At 35.0% G+C, this 24,516-nt stretch overlaps 1 long non-coding RNA gene across 1 annotated transcript; it reads left to right on the forward strand.

Moving 5' to 3' along the window:
• The first annotated feature begins 14,986 nt into the window (after window positions 1–14,986).
• LOC137398860 (uncharacterized) lies at window positions 14,987–15,714 on the forward strand. Its single transcript, XR_010979026.1, has 3 exons — window positions 14,987–15,119; window positions 15,376–15,549; window positions 15,703–15,714. It is a non-coding gene; the product is annotated as an uncharacterized lncRNA (long non-coding RNA).
• The last annotated feature ends 8,802 nt before the right edge of the window (window positions 15,715–24,516 follow it).

Raw genomic sequence — 24,516 nt, forward strand, 5'->3', positions numbered from 1 at the left:
ATGTTATAAGACCGATAAAGCTCCTCAATCAAATGAGCTTCCCCGGCAGTGTTATAACTGCAAAAAGTGGGTACATTAAACTTCTTAAATGAGGAGAAGAAATGGAACAGACTGAAAAAAACATAGGAGTAACGGTAAAATTCTACTACATGTAAGTTGTCAGGCGAGTGTGCGATATCTGTCTTTGACCTTCATTGTAGTCAATTTTCATCAAAAAACTTATAAGCAATATAAAGTGAATATTTTAGCAACTGTTTCTAATAGTTTTATTAGTTACGAAAGTGTTTGTCGGAATATTTCAGTTATATTTTAAAACAGCCGAGGTTTAGTTACAAGTTAGCTTATTTTTATTTCAAGCAATTTGTGTTTCTTCGTAAAATACACTAACTGATTATCAGCCTGCCAATCATGACAAGGCAGCAGATGTAAATATGAAGCACTCTTTACATATGCTAATAGAATAGTGTTCTCCACTAGCATCAGCTACAGCAAAGCCTCAGACCAATTTGCCTACTACAGAGCGCCCTGGGTTTACAATGACACTGGTCTTTGACCTTTTTGCCCAACGATGTAGAACACAATGATTTTTGGCTTTTTACATACAAAATATCTTCAGCCATATGTTATTAATGAAAATTTATTTCCAAATTCAAATTTGTCAGTCAATGTGCTGATTACGCCAGAATTATACTAGTGTTCACTAATAGCATCGTCAGCAGCAACACCCCTATGCTGATGAGTTCACTGATAGGTTACAGTGTTAACTCAATAAGCTTACCATTATCACATCTGGTTGAATCTGCTACACATTTCATACAGCTGATGGTATGGCAGACCTTACATCCCATCACTAGCGGCTGATTCTCATGCTTTGTACAGATGTCTGGCAGATGAGGGCTTTCCTTTGATAAATACTGACCCAGGGGAATTGTATGATGGTCTTCAAGTACATCATCATGTTGCTAAAATAAAGCCAAACATGTTATGACAAGATACCAGCTATAGACACTGGTGCGATGGTCATCAATTAACCAATCGAGTTGCTAGAATAAAGAAATATGCGGTTGCCATAGAATTCCTATCATTGTTAATTGTCAGGCAAATAAAAATATTCAATATATTGGTGACCGGCTTTTATTAATATAAGTTAACATCTGAGGAAATTGAAGGATAATTTAGGATTCTCTGGGCAAAGTAGAGAAACAGTTGCGACTCAGATAAGACAATGTGATATCTATTTGTAAACTATAATAAAGCATATTCACTATTCATAGCTTTGATAGCTAGATGTATAATATCCACTTTTGTATCAATGAATAATGGAAGGTTGTTGAGCACGTATATACACAAACAATTGTGCATAATTTGTATTGCAGCTAAACTTACACAAGATTATAAACATAATATTATCACCTCTAGTATACCAACTGTCTATTATAATCACGTTTAAATGGAATGGCAGAACAAGCGCTAACTAGTGAATTATTTTGCTCTGCTATCAGGATAACCATTAGAAGTAACTTTGATTCATAAAATAACAACAAGTAAAAATGCTCTTTCATAGTAAACCTTTAGTGATCAACTATATAACTTAGTTGAAACTGCATAGCCTTAGTGCAAAGATTATCCTACTAAATAATAAGCATATAGCAGGTCACCCCCTTATAATCTAATGCTGTATATGAGCTGGTGGCTAGAGTAAATATTTACAGAGAAAGATATTGCAGCTGGTTAGTACAAGTAAACAACTGGACCATTCCATTTCTATCTAATGAATAACAAAGCTAACAACAGCAATTATGCTGCCTTGTAAAATGACCTTCATGTGACCAGCTGAAATCTGAAGGTATGATTGGTAATGACAAATAACCTAATATACTGCATGTGCATATGTTACATACCTCAAGGTGCTTCGTGCAAAACTTTCTGGAGCAATCTGTGCAATATGACACAGCCTGACGCTTGTTTTGACCCTTCTTGACACAAGTGTCACAGAATTGCGCATCATCAAAATCTGGGAGCATTTCAGGGGACATTTTATACACTTTGCTAAAAATCAGAGATGGCATAAAACAGAACATTCCAAAAATAGTGTAATAAGATAATATTACTAATATTGTTACAACAATACATTATGTTATCCTATGAGTTTATCAGCCGCTTGCTCCAATAGATATGCTATTATAATAAAACTATAATGGGCAGCTCATTTCTTCCCAATTTAGATCAATTTGCTAATGAAATAATCTCAAATATCTATAATATTATTAACCATCTTTTGTCCATCTGTTGACTATTACTGTCACAAAGCAATGTTTATTTCCTGATTAGTACAATTATTTGAGGATTTGGTAGACAGCTGATTAGCTCAGTTGGTTAGAGTGTCAGCTTGATAATCAGCATGTCAGGTACTCAAGATCCATGTTGACCAACATTTTAGTCATCACATAACTTGCGTTTACATAATTTTTAGATTGACTAAATGTTGGCACAATTAAAACCGCTGCAAAACAAAAATTAAATGAATCTCCAATAATTAATTTCAGATTAAAGATGTAGTTGCGTCAAAAATGAAATTAGGACCCATAAAAGGCTAAAACATCAGCTACAATTTGATGCCATTTTTGTCTTTGTAGACCAACCCTGTCCAGAGATATATGCGTTTGAATGAGGCCCTCTGTTAAAAAGCTCACGTTCCAGCGGGTGCCAATTTCGTGACGTAACAAGCTTGTTATCTTAAACGAAACCACGAGCGATAAAAATGAGGTCGATTCGTTAGCCAATCATGCGTGCGAAATTTTTATATAGGCCGTAATAAAGGTTATCACTCGTAAAACGCGTTGTCTGTGGTCTCGAAGATTCTCATCGTTGTTTCTGATTCAACGCGTTTCAACAATTACTAAGTTATACATAGTTTTAAAATGGCTTCAAGTTCGAGCGACCGCTACTCAGAGTTTTCTGAGCAACTTTAAGTAAAATATTAGAGTAGATAGCCTATGGCCAAAGCTGACAGGCGTCAGCAGCGTTTTGCTGCAGAAGAAGACAGAATGGAGGTAAATTAACTTAGAGTCTTCTATACTTTAGTAAATGTAATATTTTTTATAGTCATAAATACATGTACTAATTAATAAAATGATAATTCTTTGCTATCTCCAATCATCGTTTCATAGCTTATCTGCCGTTTTACCTAGCTATAATATTTTTTTTCGAATTTTCTTTGGTAAATTAGAGTCATGATTACAAATTATTTTCACTCGTAGGAAGTGGGTAAAATCGATTGATCATTGCAAATCTTTAATTTCCAGAACCAAAGCTTCGAATCGTTGGCTTGGCGTACTTGCGCCTTTATTAAATGTTTATTCGTTTTTAAAATTACACTCGCAATCTATTCAACTCCCAATTTGGAAGCTGTCAATAGATACGCTTTAGAATGACATATCTATGAATGACATATTTATTGCATCTACTTTGTTTACATTTACTTGTTTTACTGATTACAGAATGTTTATGTCGTCCCACCAGCCGAAGAAGCTTTGTCAGTGTGGAAACTGCCATAAAGGAGAAAGCGAGAATTGAATGCGTGCTGGATGATGTTTTGTTGAGTTTGTTGCAGTAGATGAATTTGTCTTATTGTATCAGCTAATACTATGTGAGTGGCCACGACTTGATGAATATCTTTAATAAAAGCTTTATGCCGAGATGAAAATATTTTTGCTTGTAAAAATTATATAATAAAATAATATTGTTAAAGATAATGCAAAACATGATTTGCAGAATATTGTAGTGAATCGGATATGGTATATGGGTGTCCGCAGAACTGAAGAATGTGAGTTCAAATCCAGTTTGCAGCAGACTTCTCATCCTTAAAACTCTATCCCTGTCTATATTCTTTTCAAAGAGGTGGCTTGCTTATTTCATTAATTTAGTATTCGGTAAGAATACTACTAGCAATGATATACAGCAATGTATATCATTGCTACTAGCAAGAAACTAGTACGTAGGCAATATGTAATAGGCGACATAATGTGGGCGGGGCTTATGGGAGGCTGTATAGGGTAGCTGCAAAACTGCTGATACAAAGACCGCGTCCTACATAAAGTGACTTGACAGAATTACCGTAGACCGGTAGAATTGGTAGTCGGTACCCAAATGTTTAAACAACATTTGGAGAAAGTGAGTAGAACAAATTTTCAATTTTCGTTATTTGAGGCCTTTGAAACATTCATAATAATGCATCTGTAGCAGGATTTAAAATTTTATTCTAGCTAACATGAGCAAATACAAAATAAGATATATGCCAATAGAGCCGCGTAAGACTAGACTTTTATCGCAAATAGCCGATGTGAATACGAGGGATAGAGACAGGTTGCCAAACGCGTGACATCATTTTTGGCGAGGCTGGGCACGTTTTTGTGGCCTGAGCGTTTTTACGGCGATCAGATTTTTTCGGTTTTAATCTTCAAATATCTTGGCAATGCGATCGCGTAACACAACAAACAACATATCAACTGATAGAGAAAAAAAAATGCTTTCTTTTAAGATCAACTTAAATTTTGACGCAACTACATCTTTAAAGTTACAATGGAAATTGTAGTCTGTCCAGAGGACTTATGAAAAAACTAATTTCATCAAATTTCATCAAATTTTCATAAATCCTTCTCATTTGTCCAATAAAAAGGTGTACAAATGAAGAGCATGATAGCTATCTTTAGCTTGTGTTTATCAATTTTCAACTCATCACGTTTGTCTCTATTGTCAGTTGTTCAGACCTGTTCAAATCAAGTATATGCTAACTTATTAAAACATGTAAAATAACTAACAACCTGTCCTACTAGTCGTTATCCCTGAAGAGGAAAATGATTGGATGAAAAACTTCAACAACAATAACCATTTAAAGCGTTTACAGGGTCAATAGTTGAATGTGTATTTTTTTTCCAGTTTACTCTCACATGTTAAATATTTTTAATGTTAACATGATGGTATCATTGAATATTACTTACCCGCAACTTTGCAAACCACACCAGAAAATGTCATTCTCTTTGTAGTGTGATGTAAGGCAAGGCATGCAGTTTATGTGCCCACATGGCAGCTTCTTCGGATCAACTATTTTATCATTTTTCCGACCGCAAAACTCGCATTCGATGTCCTCTGCTGTGGTAGCCATTGCTTCAAAGAAATAACAACATTACAAGATAATTTAAAAGCTCAAAGGATGCAAATTTTTATTCCTTAAAATTAAATTTTAAGTGTTGTATTATAAAAATGATATGAACATAAATAAGCATTGGACCTAAGCAGAAAATTAGCGCACATCAGTGCAATTTCCTAAAAATATATTAGAAAATTCCTCCTTATCGTTATAGAAAACCATCCTATTTTCCACAGAAGGGAGCAGAAATTGAAAAAGTTCCTACCGGTTTCCTTATGAATAACTGATAGCGTTTTAATACTATTTATACTTATAACAAAAATATTTCATTTTCAGTAACAACCATAGATATTTTATAACTAAAACACAGTTTTGGAGACTAGCGAGGCAATCTTGTGTCCGTGACCATAAAAAGGTAACTTCTATGGTGAAACAAAGATGTATAAATTTCCAATAGAAATCCCGTGAACAAAATAACATCTGAATGTGAGATGAATCTTTGGTGGTATCCGTCACTTGTAATACATTTAAAAGGTACATTATAACCTCAGAAATGCACAAAATCAGAAACATTCACAGTAAAAATAGGATAACTACTAGTAATACAAACTGAGCCTGTCATGACTAATCAGTCTACAGTTAAAAGGTTGGTGATTAGTTTACCAAAGTGGTGATTGGCATATGTTGACTTTACAAGATGACATTAATTGCACAAAAAGTACTAACTTCTTAAAAAAAACTTGTACCGTCTAGAATGTTCTATAAAAAGCTGCACTCATGTCTCTAGAATGATGTTGATGAACAAATTCAAAAATTCTTTTTCACATTTTTTTAGATAGTACTTTAACACACGCCTAACACAGGATGAGTAGTTTGTCAGTAAAGCCAAATATTGTTCCCCAGTGTGAAGTAATTTGTGGTGGGTTTATCTTATCACATTTAATAACAAGGCTGCTGCAAAGCGTTTATTTTTTTATAATAAAATGCATGCTTGGCAGTAAGCAATACTGTCAGCATAGTTAGCAAACAAAAGGAATTTATGTACGTGGTTAAATTTTAATAATATTCGGTAATCTTTTGGTATGGAAATATCAGCACAACGCGATACAAACGTGAAGGAAGCCAGACCACAAGATAAGCATATAATATGTACAAACAACAAGACACCCGAATCAACAAAATCAACAATAACTAAAGTTTAAAAAAAAAACAATTAAAAATTCTGAAAAATGAAAGAATCAATCATAGAAAATAAGTCAATCGTCGTACTAGAGAACCACCAAAAACATTGGAGATGAATCAGGTGATTACACGTAGATGACTACATCTTCTATCACTACATAGTGCTAACACTTTTTTTAAGGTTACAAATGAACAGCTTATTGCATTATATAACCGTAAATTACTTGAAATGTTCTGAACACATCGGTGAAGGCTAATACTTACTGTTAGGGCTTTCAATCCGAATGATTTTAACGTTCCGCAAACGTTTCTACAACAATAATGCTACGGACAAGCGTTACCAAGCAACAAGGCGGAAATACTACTGCGTTCGATACCGTTTATGACAATTCATAAAGTGAAATTGTCGCGCGTGCGCAGGAAGTCCTGATTGTTGAGATACCGGCTTGTCTAACGAAACGTCAACAAAAACCAATTTTATTAGACGTTTAACCATAATTTGTGTTTGAGGATACAAGGACTGGGCGAGCTGTATTCTTGCTTTACGTAAACGACCGCAAGACGACTGTTTTAGCAATCCGTTACTAGGATGTACCTTTCTCATACCCGTAGGTAGCCGCAGGCCGGTCATCTGCTTACTAAAACCGCTGCTCTCCTTCTCGGAATGCCCTGCGAACCTCACAAATTAATACACGTTAAATTTTGTAAAGAAACAAGCTAGTTTGCGTTATTAACATTGAATGTCAATCGTGATTTGGAAAGAGTAACGGATAAAAGAGTAAGTCGGTCTATTCTCATAGACTTGTTAACCATTTCTTCTTGGGTATACGCTGTTTGGGATTTATTGTGGTTTACTTACAATTGGTTAGAGTTTTACTGGGTACATGTTTTGTGAATTGTTAGCCAAGTGCTTATGCATGTTTTGTTTTACTAATTTATTATATATGCTGCGTAATTGGATACGATTGTAGGGTCTGCATCAATATTTTTTTAGGAGTCGTACAAAATTTGCATTGGGTTGAATTTTTGTGCAAAACCTGTATCTTTTGTTCGCTTTCACAGTTTATTCTAACGCTAGTTTACCTATAAAACCATTAATTTTATTCAAAGTTCTTTTTAAAGTAACTAGCAATTGGTTAGAGGTTTTGTTGTAGCTTATTTTGTTGTAAATGAGCTATCTACCTTCAGTATTAGTATGAGTCCAAATCTCCTTATATATGGATAGTCTTCACTTCAGTTGTGTTTGTCGTTAGGGCAGAGGGCTCTGGTTAGCTGGTGCTATAGTGTTATTCACCGTCTATGTGAGTGTCAATGCCGATAGGTGGGAGGTAGTCTAGTGATGGTCAGGTTACGGTTCTACAACAAGGCTAATCCAATGCTATAGTTCATGTAACGATGCCTCATATATACGCCAATGTACATACACCTCCAACCAACCCTCTAAAGACTGGGTTGGGGTTAGATTAGCAGTTTAGACGTAAGATATTATGATATAATATACATGTTGATCGATCAACTATTAGTATACAATTAAATGATGTTGCTTCCTTAGTTGCTAGACATGGAATCAATACAACTATAAAGCTACTTCTATATAAATGGATAGACTGAATAGGAGTTGTGTTCCTACTATAGTGTTGCTATGGACTGAGTAAGTAATTCCCAACTCCACAATCAAATGGTAAGAATATTGTACACGTATGCAGCATGTAAACAATGGTTGTTGATGCATACTTGTTTCCGTTAGTGGGAGATAATATATGCTGTAGGAATGTATTGTAACTGCTAAGTTTCCTACCTATTAACTAATCTCTTGACATTTACGTTTGTGGGAACATTGCTAATATACAGCTATTTCAAAAACATGATTTTCAGCTATAACAGTTTTAAGGGTATGTGTTTCGTGAATTGTTTGCCAAATGCTTATGCATGTTTGGCGAATTATAAAATTCAATGTGAATTTCATGCACAGTTGGTCATTGCACAAATAAATATGCCACGCGGTATAATCATTTTGCAGGATAATTACATACCTTTATATATAAGTGTGCTCACTTTTTATTTTTATGATGCTTGTTTCTGGTTACTGTTTTGTTATTTTGAAGATAAGGTTTTTGTATATCTGGTTCTAAGCACCATGTTAATCTTTAACTTATGATTCTACTTTTCTTATTCAAAAGGTTAAGCAAAACTTCTGTTTGCTAATATCATACACATAATTTTCATTGCAGCTGAATATTTGCGATGCCATGAAAGGGGAGGATTTCCATCAGTGCAGGCTGTCTATTCTCTTAGCTCTTTAGAGCTTAAATACAGCAAATCATCATATCTCACAGATATATGGCTGTTGGGAATACCTTATCCTATGGGTAATCTTTAGTTGTCCTTCCTCTCAAATCCTCTTAATACCGCTTGCAACCTGTAATATTAGTATTATTAGTTTTCCTGGTCTTCTGTTGTTTTCCTATATGCTGCTATGTAGCTCAATCGTTTACCATATCATCTGGGAAATGGGAGGTCATGATATCAAATCATCTGCGATACGGATTCTTAATTCCAAGTTTTAATAGCTATAGCTGGACAGACAGACATCCGAACAGATGACAAACTTTTGAGATTCTTATATATATAGATCACAATCTCATCACATACAATCATGACAGTCTAAATAGTGATTAGAGAATGCTGTATATCTCCATTGCTATCATTCAGTCATCTCACAGTTATTTGATCCTGCTGTCAGTTCAAGCACTTGTTCACCTTCCATCTCCAGATATGTTCTTCCTGTTGAGCTGTATATTGTCTTCTATTCCTCTCTAGTATCATCTACTCTGTACGTGTCTCCACTCCTGTTCTATTCTTCTAAGAGCCTTTGATTGTCAGGTCTGGGTCTCTTCTACTCACTAGCTGACCAGCTATTGGTAAGTTGTGGATTATTTTGTGTTATTTAGATGTCATGATGGAACCATTGTGTCAATAGTAAATCTGTGTATATTTTGTTTTGTTAGAAGCTTCATAAAAAAGGTTAGATAACTCCTAAATTTATCTTCACTTTAACCATTTCATGACCAAGCTATCCTGATTCGTTGTCTGTCATTAGCTTATTATGGTTGATCTGTCATGTTTTGGATGTGCGTACTTGATCTCTTCAATTCTCTATTTCATCAAGTGCCGTCAGTTTCTATTATTAGCTCTTATAATTACAGCACTATTTTGAAGATGTTGAAAAAGTTTTTAAGCTGATCTATTCATTTGCATAGCAAAAATTAAATATTGCATCGAAATAACCAATATTAACAAGATGGAGTCCACTGGTGTTATGAATTGGTGGTATAACTTTAGAATTTGCAGGAGTACTTAGTTTATAGTATATTCCATCTTCTTACTAGTTATAGTTATACCATGTTTCAATCACTCACTCTACACTCAACCTGCTCATTGCCAAATCTTCACATTTATTTTTTTTAAGTACTTTAAGCGTTCCTACAACAGAAAGTTCTTACGTTCCTATAAGAACAGTAAAGTACATGTTAATTGCCTGATTCGGTCCAAGATCTTTCCAAACTCACCTCTTTGGCCATGCGAAAAGGAAAAACTTAACTCAACTTTTTTAATTTGTGGACTGTATAGTAACTGCCATATAAGCGGTTTGCATCAGCAAATTTTCTCCCTTTTATGATCAATATTACTGGTTATATAGACCATGATTGTAGTAATTTTACAACGAGGAGATGAGAACTACACATTTTCTGCATTGATTTACAACGTTTTGCTTATTTGTTCCAATCAGTATGGTCTATTCTGCAAAGTGAAACTAATGAAACATTTTGTTATTGGTTCTACAATAAGGCAAAACGACAAAATCTTGATGCTTATTATAAGCTAGACCCTTGCATAGAGAGGTCAAGGTTATAATAAAAGATAACTTTCAACGATACTTCAACTCTTGACATTCAGATTAGTAGATCGCTTTAACACCTGCACTAATCAACTGCCTTCAAGTGTTTATGAGCAATTTGCACAGCTGTCCTATTCTCTGTTTTGTCGACACATTTGACGATCTATCCCAACAAATTAGTATGTCGCGAAAGATATGTATATAATAAATATCACGCTACACGCACGTATATAACAATATTACGCTATATGCATGTTGTTTTTCCTCCGCAAGTGCGGTGAGATAAACTAACATTCTAATTGAATATGAAAACTCGACCGACTTGACACTTTACGTTATACAAACATGTTTAAATAGTATGAAGTGGAAACTAAATAAAATTTCTACGTTATCCGGAATTTATGTTATAGGAGATATACATTATAGGAGTGTCTAATGTATCTGATATACACATTATATGAGTGTCTACTGTACAGGAGTGTCTACTGTATAGGAGTGTCTTTTGTATAGGAGTGTCTACTGTATAGGAGTGTCTACTGTATAGGAGTGTCTACTGTATAGGAGTGTCTACTGTATAAGAGTGTCTATTGTATAAGAGTTTCTACTGTATAGGAGTGTCTACTGTATAGGAGTGTCTACTGTATAGGAGTGTCTACTGTATAGGAGTGTCTACTGTATAGGAGTGTCTACTGTATAGGAGTGTCTACTGTATAAGAGTGTCTATTGTATAAGAGTATCTACTGTATAGGAGTGTCTACTGTATAGGAGTGTCTACTGTATAGGAGTGTCTACTGTATAAGAGTGTCTATTGTATAAGAGTATCTACTGTATAGGAGTGTCTACTGTATAGGAGTGTCTACTGTATAGGAGTGTCTACTGTATAGGAGTGTCTACTGTATAAGAGTGTCTATTGTATAAGAGTGTCTACTGTATAGGAGTGTCTACTGTATAGGAGTGTCTACTGTATAGGAGTGTCTACTGTATAGGAGTGTCTACTGTATAGGGGTGTCCACTGTATAGGAGTGTCTACTGTGCAGGGGTGTCTGCTGTACAATAATAACAATAATAACAACAACCTCCTTTTGTAATTTATTGCTTTATTATGTTAGATTGCGCGTACATTTTTATGTACATCTTTTATGTCATTTTTGTTTCAATGCTGTATTTAAATACTTAAAGTAGTTACTATTGCGGTTTAGTATTTGAAACAAATTGAACACGAAACAATGTATTGTATATGAATATTCGCTACAAAATGTGACGATTAAGCATGAGAAGCGTATATTGGAACTGCAAATATGTATTTTAAGTGATGCACCGTAAAACCGCTAATTGAACATCATGGCGCTTTATTTTTCAACCTTTTCTCTGTGGTAGCGGTCAATTGGAGGCGGTGTTCTATTAGAGGCTGGCAGTGTATTTTTTAAATGGCTCGTCAGAATTTTCAGAAAATAAATTCAGCCTAATTGCGGGCGACGCAAATGTTGCCTATAGTTTCTCTTTTTCCGGTGGAGAGATGTTAAACCTTTTGGATGCAATAAAGCTGCTAACTTACCCTCAGCTTGTCAAAAATCTATTAATAAATATGCATGGAGAAACAGAGAAATATCTCTACCAGTTTATATCTATTGCTTGCAATTGACCCGCGATGATATAGCCTGTGTCCTTCTTTGCAGTTTGTTTGAATTTGTATAGGCTTCTGTTCATTTTGTCATTGCAAATTAGCTTCAACGGTCGTTTTTAGATTCCACACTATGAGCAAGCATTTTAATTTTTTCTTTTCAACATTAGTTTAAAGTTATCGTGATTATTTTAATTTAAATCAGGGTTTTGTTATCACAAATGCGCTATAAAATTTATTTAAATGTTTTACAAAATACTAAGTTATTTGAGCTCTTTATCATTTGTTATTAATATATTTGATTTAAAATTTCAGTTCAATGAAAAAGCAAATTCTACTTGAACAAACTGCTGAAGGGTTTGGCTGTTTATTTTGACTTCTACAGTGTGCACATTTATGCAAATCATTTTAAAATCTGCACTAGAAGGGAACTCCTTTTACTAATCAACTTTTACCATCAAGTCTGTTGGTCCTAGAACAGTAAACCGTCATAACAATGTCATAACAATGAGGCCACCTTGACTAGTCAAGGTGAGAAATAGTCAAAACATGGGACATACACAGAAACATTCATAATATTTTACAGGAACAATAATAAATGAATTGGAAAAAGTTATTTGGTATTGACCGGCTCTTGACATCAGCTACCAGTTGTGATCTGACTGCTGCTTCCAGTTTGACATTTCAGCTTCATTTTGTTTCTCAAATTCTTCTTCACTGCCTGTCGATGAATTGGACAGCAGCGAGCTAAGATCGCACCCCTATTATACTAAATAAAATAATTATTACTAATAACTAATAGTCTCACTTTTATTAGGGAATGTTTAAACTGACTTAGCTTGCTCTTTATTAGTTTTTGTCTTTAATTTTTAACTTTCAAAAACAATTTTTTCTAGAGATTTTAAACCCTCAAAGTTAGAAATTTGAGTTTTGTTATAAGTGTTTGCTGAAATTCTCCGTCGTATGTTTGAAAGTTTGTAGAGGTTTGACTTAACTATAAAGATAGGCTTAGTTGGCACTGTTCAGGCTGCTATATGGTAGCTTTGATTCCTTCTGTTACAGAAGGAGGAGGAGGCGGAGCCAACAGCTTAGCTCATCTGAAAAGAGCTAAAGAAAATGAAGAAACTGAAGCTATTTGAGGAGCAGTTGGATGCTCTGAAGGCTGAGGACCAGTTTACCCTCTCACAGGCCGATAAGTCGAGCAAGTCATGTAATCTCCTTGACAACGGTCTTGACATTAAGGTTAGACTCCATTGCTCCTCAGTCATATTTAACCACAGTGGTGACCTTCATTCTGGAACCTCTTATAGTAAACATGTTATTTCTTATTAATTCATAGTTTGTTAAATATTCATTTGATGAATTATGTGATTATGTGCATAAATGGAAATTTAAAGGTTGACTTGCAACAAAATTCACATTACAGTTATTTGGTATCAAAAGATTCGCCATGTCTTACTCTATTGTGTTGTAAGTGCCAAATATGTGGGAATGTGATTAAAAGCTCGTAAAAGCTAAAAAACGAACAGAAAATCGCAGCCACACGAGACCGCCCTAGTTTGGATTCGTTTTCCAAAACGGCTAAAATGTGACGTATGTGTGCTAAAACGGCTAAAATGTGTGCGAGATAGTTTATGTTTACACTTTCATGCATCCTTATTCGTCGAACTATTTTCACAAATATACTTCACGCTTGTGATAAAAACCATGTCTATTGTTCTTACGCGTCTATTTTATCGGCATCGTAATGCTGCAACTTTGAGCACTGATATCTCAAAACATAGCATAAAAATATGTTTAATTTTTTAAGCTTAGCTTGAACGATTGCATATCATTCTCTGATAAAAATGATGAGCCTTTTGGTCCGCTATGATGGTTGAAAAATGCTGTAGAAATTTTTCGCGCCATATAGCGGGAATTGTAAGTCACATGATCAGATAATGTTAGTTTCAGTTCAAGTTTGATCTATCGCAAATAGCAAACACGCTATCTCATATTAAACTTGTTTATTTCAATTCGTCATAATGTCTAACGCGCCGCATAGTGTTTGTGCAGCTGCCAAGCTGAGAAGCACCTTTTTTTGGCCAAGAGCTGAGAAAAGACCAGACCTTCACCGGGCGTGGAGCAACTGGGTGAAGCTGGATGTGACAAACTTTATTTATTCGCCTGCCTACTCTTACCTTTGTTTTCGCCAGTTCAAAGACGACATGTTTTCTAACCTGTTTGCATACTCCACATATCACCAAAGCACGTAAGTAATTTATTTTATGAACTACTTGTATTAGTAGTTGTAACTCGGGTTATTATCTAGTATTCTCCTAATTGTACTGTATTAATCTATATTTAATATAACAATATTAATGTCATTTAATTGTAATATTATATTATTAGTATTTTATCTTTTTAATTACGTGTATTATTCTTATTATAATAACAAAACTAATTCATACTGCATATCTATCTGTAAAACGTAATATATTAATATATAATTGATAAAATAATGTTGTTTCACGATTAATTTCGCCAAATTTCTTAACCCCACTCACTTATAGATATGTTATATAAAATAGTTATTGTCATTTTCTGGTATCATCGTTAATAGCATATTAATATTATTAGTTGATTATTATTAGTATTAGATGAAGAGTTTGTGCCAACCACTGAAGACTGGGAAAAGTTTGAGCGCTATGTTGGCCAGCATCAAACGCTCTCCAATTACATGTAAGATAGAGCTGAACTAAACCAAACTTGACAAAATATAAAAAATATCCATAGAGTTATTACTCACATTTTATGTTTACAATATCATGGATTCTGATAGGGTTTTGTATAATCTGTGTCATGATTGCATGGCTATATATTTATTCTTTTTCTGATCAAGCAAATATGATATAATAACAGGAAATGATATTGTACAAATCTTATTGCAAGTCAACTATTGTGTTGTGATTTCAGAACCGAATCCTCCTTCAAAGAGGAGAAAATAATAGTAAGTGTGACAGCACTCCGCCCTCCCCTGCTCATTCACGATGGTGCGAGAAGGCGGATGGGTAGAGTTCAAGGTTACATGTGCCTCCTGTCACCGATCGTACACTTGGGAAACAACTGCCAGGGTGAACAGAGCTCACGTCATCAACCCCCTGCTGGCAGCTGCATCACTCTTTTCTGGCGGATGCCTTACGCAGAACCTCCGTTTTCTGTCGCTCCTGAACATCGCAATACCAAGCCACAGCGTTTGCCTCTACCAACAAAGAGAATACTTACATGGTGTGAGTGTTAATATTTACTCATAAACTTGGAAAATGTGAGTAAAAGCTTGGCACACTAATTGAATAACAACATTTAGAAACAATTTTTTTTTTGAAATGAAAATATGTCATCCTTCAAGCAAAATATATTATAATTCAAAATTCTGATTCTTCATCATAATATAGCACAAAAAGGGGGAAGAGGATTCTACATTCTTAGACTAATGATAATGATACAAATTAATCTTGTATAATGAAGTTTTACAATATATTACAGTGTATTGCTGAGCAGTACACCCTGCATAACGAGGGATTGATGGCAGCAATCGATTGGGAGCTTGATTTGGCAGGTGACGGTAGATGCGATAGTCCGGGGCATTGCGCACTATACAGAGCCTACACTATGATGGATCAGAGCTGCGGTTTAATAGTCAGCAGCCATCTTGTCAAGGTAAAACTTTGACAGTTTTTACTTCACAGCCTGACAAAAACCCAAATTTTTTAGTAGTTATCAATACATAAACATGAAGTTGCTCATCTAGCTAAATAGTTCATTCAAATAATGTGAAAGTAATTGTTGGTCGTAACTTTCTTTACTTTGCAGTCAACAGAGACCACCGGCTCTAACACCATGGAGCTGAAAGGCTTCAAGCGATGCCAGTCCGATCTAATTTCCCACGGCCTGAGAGTGAGGTCCATTACAACGGATGTTGTTACAAAGGTTGTGTGCATACTGCAAGCTTGTGTTTTGGCTTATGCCGCAAATTTGTCGCCGTGAGCGACGGCCTCTACCTGCATGCTTGGTGTCTAAGATTCGGGCTCTTTTCCCACCAACGGATGATGAAGAAGAGTTTGCAGACTTGCAAACAAGATTTGCGGCATAAACCAAAACACAAGATTGCGGTATGCACACAACCTTTTCCGAGCATTTGGCGATGGCTCTCCAAATGGGAATAGATTATCTACCAAAACAACTATTGAAAAACAATAATTGCTGATCATCAAAATAATCTCGATCTTTATATAATAAAATCATAAAACTAATACACTCTCTACTGTAGTAAGTGTACAAGCCAAATATACCAGTTCTCATTGTGTTCCACGAGTTCAGAATATGTGTGTTCAAGTGATGCATTAAATGTGTAACACAAGAATTGTAGATAATGCTTGACACATTAGCATAGCCTTGGTGTTGTTGGCATTAAATGAATATCCAACTCACTATGATATCGCAGGTAATTATTCCACCTCAACTCAAGGGGTGCAGACGCCACAAATTCGTTTACACCAGGATGCATACGCAGGCATTCATGCTCCCCTCGGTCAATGAGACAATGCGAAAACTCAGCATAATGGCAGCACAAACATTCAGGAAGAGATGGCATGTCTTGACAACGCTCGCAGGCACACCACTCTGTAGCCGGTGGTATTAGCTCCTAAAGAAATGAACAGATATGTCTATGCAACCATAGCTAATACATCAGGTCGATGTTATCCAACAGTATATCAGTGCAGCACTAGATTTAAATATTAAAATTGTTAATGTTGTCATTCGAGAAAAATCTGTAATTATTTTTTCGCAATATTGAAGCGATAATTATCATCATTAAAATCATATATAATAATATTCGTTCTATCACTCTCAAGCTAAAACTATTACTACTAGCTAGCTTGGCACATAAGAGCTGGCTAGTGGCGGTGCTTACTTGCTGGGAGGTTTGATTCTGTTGAGGATCTTCTTCAGATAGAGCGTCAGGCTCGAAACGCCAGGGTCTTAACTCTTCAGAATTTGACATTTTTTATGATCGCAACTCAGACATGAATAGTCGAACGGAATGGCCAAGCCGAAACTGTAAAGTAGCGAGCATCTATATTTGATACGGGGTCTTAGGTAAGACCCGAAGTGATTATCATAAACTATTGCTACGATAAGTTTGATATTGAGCTTTTTATTGGCCTTTCAATTCACGCGAGAACATCACGTGACAAGACAATAACCATACAGCGCGGATACGTCATCGAAATCAAGAGATTCCAATCTACGGCGGCTTTTTGTTTTTGAGCTTTTAAGAGCTTTTAATCACATTTCCTCATATTTGGCACCTACCACACAACAGAGTAAAACATGGCGAATCTTTTGATACCAAATAACTGTAATGTGAATTTTGTTGCAAGTCAACCTTTAAGGATGTTTTACATATGAATATTTGTTATAATAAGACCCAAGTATGTTTGTTCGAAGACATGGTTAGATGTTGAAAAAAAATTATATCGCCCAAGATTCACAGTAGGACATTCGGATTAACAGCTGAGGACGCTGCCACTCGCACCAATCAACACTCTTGCAGCATTTAAGAATACTTGTGCACATAGATATTACACATGACAATCTCTCACAGCTCCCGAGACCACCAGAGTTGTAGTCTTATTAAATATCGACTGATATTTGCCTCCTTAGCCTGGTTTTGGTGTAACTTGGCAGTATCTGTGCATTACAGCAAATTCATTAAAAATAAGTTTATATTTATACACAAAATTGACTAAATTTTAGCATTGTTGTTGAGCATGCATAAATACACAGCTATATCAGGGTAAATTGGTGGCCTCTGGGTAGGAGCAGTGTCTTAGTTGCCAAGTATTTATTGTTAATCAAAGGAAAGGATAAAATGTGTGCCCGATGAATAGATTACGTTTTTTGAGAATATTCAGTGACATACAGAATGGCTGCAAAACTTGCTGTTCAAATCTTTACTATAGTACAAACCGTATCCATCCTTCTGTCTAAAGCATAGCTAAGAGGTAAAGCCTGGTTCCTGTGTACGCCCCAAGCACCTGCAACATCGCTGCCAGGCTATCGCAGGCAAAACCTTCATAAAATGCACTGCAAAGGTTAAGGTCAGCATTTTTGAAATGGTATGGCTAAGAAAAATTTTTATGCAATTGTTTGCGATGCATCTTTATGTGAGCAGAAGCCACTGAGCCTAGCACTGCAAGTGTCTGGCTGCACGAGATTACTGTCAAGGTCTCGCTCTCGATATGGGAACCAGGCTTTAGGGTAAAAAGCGTCACAACTGAAATTGAACTCGAATATTTGACTCTGTAGGCAGGCACACTACTAACTGCACTGCTCTATCATCTTGCAACAAGTTAGAATAAATGTGTGCATATTTATTACACCTGATGATCTTTCACGGCATACTCGACTGCCAGTGGAGAAGTATGTATGTTTTGAGATAATAAAGAAAGTTTTTGCGATAATTGACATGAAAAATGAAAAATAAAATTAGGCAGTCCCATAGTTATGATCACCACTGTAGGCCCGTCTGCAAGCCTTCTATTAAAGCATGTGCTCAGTTCGAGTTTGTAGAAAGGTGGCGACACGGCAGTAGCCAATCAGAGTTCAGTTTCGCTAATTCTTATATCACTAGTGCTTTATTAGGCAACTGTGATACATATACTATAAATTTATCAGCGCTCAAACCAAACAAGTTTCCTCATTTTGATTAATATAATTAGGAATAATATAATTAATTAATATAATATATATTAATATATATTAATACTATTTTGGCTAACTATTGAGTTTTATTACTTTTATAACATGAATAATTGTTCAATCTGTTCTTTCATCACAATTATAATTAAGAAAAAGCCTATCAGGATTTTCTGTGTTCTTGTTAATAGTTGACAAGTTTTTGGGATGCAGTGACAACCCTTTCAGTGAACTTTCAACTACGTTTGATGAAAATGTGACGATTTTGTTGGGGATTTCAAGTGGTTGTCGATTATTGCCTGGCGACTGTGATTGACATTGGCTGTCAGGTGGTTGTCAATAGCTGGCAAGTGATAGTTGAAGGCTTTTTAGACCGTTGTTGATGTCTGCTAAATGATTCGCCAATGATGTATTGGATTGGCGATGGCTGTCAGATGTGTCAAGTGAAAGTGGTGGCTGCGTGTTCCTCACATGATTCTATGACAGACAGGGAATGTTGCAGGTAGAGAACTTTTCAATAAGCGTACGTGGAAAAGACTTGTTTGTGAATGCATCTCTCACCATAGCCAACCAACGGAGGTATGGTCTCGTTGGGCCCACTGGGCATGGGAAGACAACTCTATTCAACCGCATGGCCCAGCGTAAACTGAATACTCCACCTAACATCGATATCTTGCTCGGTGAACAAGGTGAGTTTTTGTTAACTGTTTTCCTTCAGAACAGCAAATCGGAAAAATAAACTGGGCTTCATCACAAGCTCATAATTTTGTCACTTTTTATAAAGTTTCAATGTGTTTGGATTTAAAAAGATTGTTGCACAAACTACGGCTCTGTGATCTTGGTTGGTCTGAGTCCAATGGCAAGGAAATCCCTGGAGACATCCCAGTTGCAGAGAGCAATTTAAGTCTGTATGTCTTTCTGTATGTCCAGCTATGGCTATTAAAATGTTTTACTATATACTTTATACCCCCTTGTTCCGATTTCACACGCTGAATATCGTCTTAATTGAAACACTTTCATCTCTATGAAACACAATGCGTTTTCGTGAACTTCTATTTCCGCTTCTTGTAAGGTTCAATTACTAAATCAGCAAAGGTATTATCTCGAGTAGGAATAGCCTCTACATTCTCTCTCCGTTCGGTCAGACAAAGACAGTCCGATATCTCATTTTTACATTTTACCAGCATCGAGAAGTACCAGTATTGGCATATTCAAAGTTTTGATAGATAGATTCTGCTGGAACACTAACATTGTTTATACACACACTTATATGCACGAATTATCATTATTAATTCAACATATTCAGGATTTTTTTTTTCAGTTTGTATTAATTTTATTATTACCAAATCATTTTTATTGTAATCCCAGCAAAGCAGACTTAATTAAGCTATTACTTACTAATTATTTCACATTTACATTTAAACACTTTTATAGTTGTTTTATTTTGTTTCCTAATTTATTTGATGGTTGCGCGTCACAACAATTTTGTCTCACACTGTACCTATACTGTTTGTAGAGGTAAAGGCAGACGATACACCCGCTATACTCGCTGTCCTAAATGCTGACAAGAAGTGTCTGGAGTAGCTAGAGCTAGAGAAGAAGTTGTCTGCTGACTTGGAAAATAGGAAGGCTGACACGGGCACTCGTCTTAAGGAGGTGATAATATCCCTCAACTGTTCCTGAGGCTGGGAGAATGAACGATATAGGCACTTTTGGAGGCATTTTAATATCTATGTGTGAGATCATAGGCATAAAATATGTATAGATACATCTTTGCTTACTAATAGATCTGATTGCATAGATTGACAGCTCTTGTTTTCATAGAAGATAACTAAACTACTGTGACCATGTACCATCGTTAACTTGATTAGCTTTATTGCATTTTGCTGCTTATCTGAGCTCATCAGGGAATCTCCTACCTCCCGACAGCGTGTATTTGATCTCTTGTTCAATGTGGAGTTGCTTTCTCTTTAAAACTTGGGCTTGTTTCATTACGGTTAAAGATAAACTTACACTAAATTATAGTAGTTCTTATCAGAGAATATCAGTATCTTCTATCATTTGTGATTGTTTATGATGTTGAAGGTGATCCGACTCTCAGGATGTTTCAAGATTAAAATCTTCATAAATTGATCACAATTAAAACACTCAGATTGAAGAAAGTGTGATTATAGCATCTATAGTTGCTAAGAGACAGAATAGAGGCAACTTTAACATAATAGCTGATATTAATAAAGAGAGAGACCGGTCAGCTGAGCAACTAATGATGTTATTTCAGCATGTATTTTTCTCCTTGACATTTTAACCATGATCAAGTTTACTTGATTTTAACCTTGAAACATCGTGGTAGTCAAATTTCTTCAAATGTCAAAAAAAATCGCAATTAATAGAACAACACTGATAATTTTTGATGAAAACTAGTACCACAATTTATATATATATATATATATATATATATATGTAAAGATATATTTAAGTTTTTTTTAAATGTACAATTATATTTACATATAAAGATATATTTGTATTTAAATATTTGTTTGTATATAAATATATATAAACATATTTGTGTATAAATATATATGTATTTATATATTTAACTTTATATTTAAATATATAATTATATTTATAAGTATATATTTATAAATATATATGTAAATAAATGTTCTATTTTTTGGTTTTATCTCGAGTCCATTAAAAATTGAGGTTGACACACTATTTCTCCTTGTGTGTACTACAAGGCATTATTGTTAAAATGTTGTGAATGAAAATAGAGACCGCAACTACATCTGATTGTATTTGTTAGGTATCTGAGGAAATGAAAGCTATCAGAGTACATTCAGCGGAAACTAAGGCTAGGCGTATCTTAGCCGGTCTCGGTTTCACCAAGGAGATGCAGGAAAGACTATGGAGTGCCATTTGTAAAATTTTGTGATATTCACACTATAAAAACATTTTCAGTATATCAGTTTACATGTTTAATATGTGAAGATTCAAGTTTAGTATGCTAACTTACATATTTAGTATGCCAATTTACATGTTTAGTATTTGAAGATTCGTGTTTAGTATGTCAGTTCACATGTTTTATATGGCAAGGTTCATGTTTAGTATGTTAATTTACATGTTTAGTATGTGAAGATTGTTGTTTAGTATGTCAAAATTCATCTTTGGTATGCTAACTTTAATGTTTTGTATTGCGAAACGCGCATGTTCGCTATTCCGTTGCGATCCTGTTTGATATGCCAATACACATGTTTGTTATTCAACTTTTATTTTATATGCGATCTCCTTTTTATTACATTTCGATGAAATGCTCCTAAGTCAATCGCGCCCTTTTTTACACGTAGCCCGCGGCCCATCGCTAAACAGTTGGCAAACTTGGAGAATTTCGATCGATGACCCTGGAGAGCGAAGACTAGCGAGATTTCCTCACCGCGTGCATCCGAAGCTAGCTTTGCCACATTCATTCGTTTAATAGAAAATTCTTTCAAATTCAAGTTACTTGGACTTTGAAAAAAAGGTAAGGCAAGATTCTATTAAGACTCAATTTTCTATATCTGATTTTCTTTACCTCAGCAAGTGAGTATTGTAGGTTGCTGTTCTGTTTTGTAGTAACAACGACGTGGATTTTTTCATCGGCCTTTTTATTTCTAATATATTGAGGAAGTTATCCGTCGACTTACTGAGTTACGACTACTGACTACTTACGCTAAATAGTTTGCCAACTATTTAGCGATGGGCCGCGGGCTACGTGTAAAAAGGGCGCGATTGACTTAGGAGCATTTCTTCGAAATGTAGTAAAAAGGAGATCGCATATAAAATAAAAGTTGAATAACAAACATGTGTATTGGCATATCAAACAGGATCGCAACGGAATAGCGAACATGCGCGTTTCGCAATACAAAACATTAAAGTTAGCATACCAAACATGAATTTTGACATACTAAACAACAATCTTCACATACTAAACATGTAAATTAACATACTAAACACGAACCTTGCCATATAAAACATGTGAACTGACATACTAAACACGAATCTTCAAATACTAAACATGTAAGTTGGCATACTAAATATGTAAGTTAGCATACTAAACACGAATCTTCACATATTAAACATGTAAACTGATATACTAAAAATGTTTTTATAGTGTGAATATCACAAAATTTTACAAATGGCACTCCATAAAAGACCGACCAAACACTTCTGTGGTGGCTGGAGGATGAGAGTTTTTCTTGCAAGGTCTGTCCTCTAGGACTATAGAAGTCAGAATATTGGTCTATTGTGGTGCATGCATAGGAGGGTTATCACCTCGTTATTATATCGTAAGATGACTATTTATTTGTTCATTTATACTTTTATAATTACTAATACCTAATAATTAATGAGACTAATAATTAACTAATAATTAATGAGAAATTGTAAGGTGTAATAACTAATTGCACAATTATTCCATAGTGTGGAAAGCAATCAATTGGCACAGGTGGAGGAGTGACAATCTATGAACTTAAAAGGTGTGAGTTCGAATCCTCTTTAAAGCGATCTTTTTTACTTGTTTTCTGCTAAGAGAACGGATATTAGGTGGAAGATTGTTCAAGCAGATGATCATAGAATGACAAACATGACAGCATTTCAGCGTAATTTCCGAACTTCTTTGATCAGTGATTGCGGAACTGCCACCATGATAAAATGTAGAACTCACCTGAATACCCTCTTTGATGATGGTTTTGAAAAACACACATAATTATGAAATACACAGTCATTAAGCTACTAAAACTGATTTGTTTTTATAAGAGACAAAATACTTGCCATAGATTGCATCACCAACAAGTGTTACATGCAAGATTCAAAATAAAACACTTTGAAATCCGCATTAAAATATTGTATAGAATAAAATTTACACATTTTTCAGAGCCTTGTTCCTTCAGCCGACCTTCTTGCTGCTCGATGAACCGACCAATCACCTCCATCTGAATGCTGTCATATGGCTAGACAATTACCTTCAGAATTGGAAAAAAGACCTTTCTGATTGTCTCCTACGACCAGTCTTTCTTCTACAACGTCTGCACTGACATTATTCACCTTGACATTCAAAAGCTCTTTTTCTACAAGGGCAACTATGGTGAGTGCCTGCATTATATTAGGAACCTAGGTTATATTTAGGTTTCTCAGGGGTAATTTTAGTTGAACAGTTGTTATGGTTGGTGGAATTTACTTAATTAATGACGCATGATTCGGGGAGTGCGTTTCATTGATGCCGCGTGATTGGTGTAGTTCTCTTCATCGATGTATGTGTATGGATGTATTGCGATCGCTTCACGATATATGTGGTTGTTTAGCATCATTATTAGTATATATTTGGTTGTGTAGCATTATTATTAGGATATATTTGGTTGTGTAGCATTATTATTAGGATATGTGTGGTCGTTTAGCATTATTATTAGAATATATTTGGTTGTTTGGCAGTATTATTAGGATATATGCGATTGTTTAGGATTATTATTAGGATGTATTTGGTTGTTTACGATTGATATTAGGATATATGTGGTTGTTTAGCATTATTATTATTATGTATTTGGTTGTGTAGCATTATTATTAGGATATATGTGGTCGTTTAGCATTATTATTAGAATATATTTGGTTGTTTAGCATTATTATTATTATGTATTTGGTTGTGTAACACTATTATGTGGATATATTCGGTTGTTCAGCATTATTATTAGGATATATGTGGTTGTTTAGCACTATTATTTGGATATATTCGGTTGTTCAAAATTATTATTAGGATATATGTGGTTGTTTAGCATTATTATTAGAATATATTTGGTTGTTCAGCATTATTATTAGGAGATATTTGGTTGTTTAGCATTTTGGTTTTTTAGCATTATTATTAGGATATATTTGGTGTTCAGCATTCTCATTACGATA

Source organism: Watersipora subatra, chromosome 6, assembly GCF_963576615.1.
Source record: "Watersipora subatra chromosome 6, tzWatSuba1.1, whole genome shotgun sequence".
Classification (NCBI taxonomy): Eukaryota; Metazoa; Bryozoa; class Gymnolaemata; order Cheilostomatida; family Watersiporidae; genus Watersipora; species Watersipora subatra.